General features: G+C 43.5%; 1 long non-coding RNA gene across 1 annotated transcript; it reads left to right on the plus strand.

The window, feature by feature from the left end:
* Positions 1 to 829: 829 nt before the first annotated feature.
* Positions 830 to 1,254, plus strand: LOC118823344. The gene is made up of 3 exons (XR_005008523.1): positions 830 to 941; positions 1,073 to 1,123; positions 1,225 to 1,254. It is a non-coding gene; the product is annotated as an uncharacterized LOC118823344 (long non-coding RNA).
* The last annotated feature ends 787 nt before the right edge of the window (positions 1,255 to 2,041 follow it).

The raw sequence follows: 2,041 nt of genomic DNA on the forward strand, positions 1-2,041 counted from the left end.
AGCACTTGACCCGCATAGGGTCAGGCACTCCTTTCAAGGTCCAGGATCCCATGGCAGTTTGGACAGAGGCCAAACAAAGAGTGGTGGCCGCAGGAGGAGACCCTTGGGACAACCAGCTGGTAGCGAGTGAGAGCGTTATCCAGTTTGGCCAGTACCGAGGGAAAACCTTTAAGTGGCTTCTGGAGAATGACCTGGGCTATGCTGTCATGGTCTTGGCAGGGCACCAGAAGGAGCGGGAGTCTGGCGACCTGAGCGACACTGGCCTTATGAGCAATAAGGACGTGCTCCTCAAGTATGCCGGATCCTTTCCCGAGGTTGCCGAGGCCATTAGGCAGCGGAGGCAGCGGAGCACCCAGGCAGATGACAGTCTGGTGGGCTTTGGTGCACACAAGATGTGTACCTCCAAGCAGCTTTATGAGTCTGCAGACAGGGAGAAAAAGAGGTAAAGATATATTAAAATTCTGCATGTTATATTTTATTGTAGTTGTAGTATATTTTGTTACATATTTTTACTACTTTTATTTATGCATCTGTATAATATTTTTGCTCTTGTTTTGCTCTTTACTGTAACTTCCCTCTGGGATAATACAATGATTTATCTATTGATTTAAAATACACTGTTATTGTTGGTAATAGTGTACTTTGTATATGTAAGCAGTAGTGATAGTGGTAAAACAGTATCCTAATTAAAATGAATTATATTATTAATTGTAATCCTTAATATATTTGCTCATTATTCTGTCTTTTTAACAGTTACGTCCAGTGGCTGAGAGGTCAGACGAGCAGGCCAGGAACTAAAATGGACGCACTGAGGAAGTACATCCAGAAGAGGGATGTGGAGCAGGCTCTGCATGGCTCTGCACCCTCATCGTCTTCCATTTTGGCTCCTGGCTCTCTTCACCACCCTGGATCGTCCCGAGAGCAGGCTCCTAAAGCTCTTGGTAAGTGTTAAAATCATGTAAAATAGAGAAGTTCATCGTTCAGCACAGCACATATTGTGCAAAAATCATGTGAAGTCATTATGTACTGCAAATTTTCCCATTGTTAATGTTTAATATTCTGTATTTGTCAGAGCCCACTGATGATGAGCTGATGGCATGTGCCATGGAGGTGGACATACCAGGTATGTGTTTTCTGAGTTCTTTTAGAATGAACAATGTGTTACATGTAAAACATGTAATGAACGTATCATAACTTTTTGCTTTATGTCAATGTATTTACTAGCCCTTTAAAAATGATGCAGAAGAAGTTAAGGTAAGTGTTATAAGTGGCCCGTCGAATAGTAGCCCCGCTCGTAGCACTTGTGGCTTAGTTGGTTCTGGTGTGCATGTCCACTCCTTTTATCCCTTTGCTTTGGTAGAACAGCTGCTTAGAATGCTCAACATCCTTTGTCCCCATGCTTGTGTCACTGTGCTTTGGCTGGGATGTACACAAAACTTCTAAACTTGTATTCTTTCATTTATTCACCCTTTCTATTTATTTTCACTTTAATGCACATTATTGCCATCAATTAATTAACAAAGAAGTAGATGTAGTACGATTCTCACTGGCGTAATAACAGCTTTATTCTACGAATAGATTAATTTCCTTGAATTTTTTTTCTTAAAAATGTGACAAGTAATTGACTTGTTTTGTGATGTTCACAGCTCCTCCACCAGCTCCGGTCACACCGCCTGCTCCGCCGACCCCATCTCGTTCTCCGAGAAAGGCTGCGCAGAAGAGACGTGCCCCATGCTGCTCCTGAGGTGAGGTTATAATTCCTGTACATTTTTTAATTGCTGCACAAGAACAATAAAAAAAACACACACACACACACACACACACACACACACACACACACACACACAAAAAACATCCACTGACAGGCTATTTGTCTGTAGGGTCCTGTGCTTCCACAGAGCTGGAAGCACCATCTCCCTAAAGAGCAGCATGAGTGGATCAGCCGTGCCATATTCAAGAGGGACAAGGCAGGGAAGGCTGTTCTTGTGGACAGCCTGCAGATGTGGTGGCATCCTCCCCCACCACGCCCTGTTCAACATCA

This window comes from Colossoma macropomum, unplaced genomic scaffold (assembly GCF_904425465.1).
Source record: "Colossoma macropomum unplaced genomic scaffold, Colossoma_macropomum, whole genome shotgun sequence".
NCBI lineage: Eukaryota > Metazoa > Chordata > Actinopteri > Characiformes > Serrasalmidae > Colossoma > Colossoma macropomum.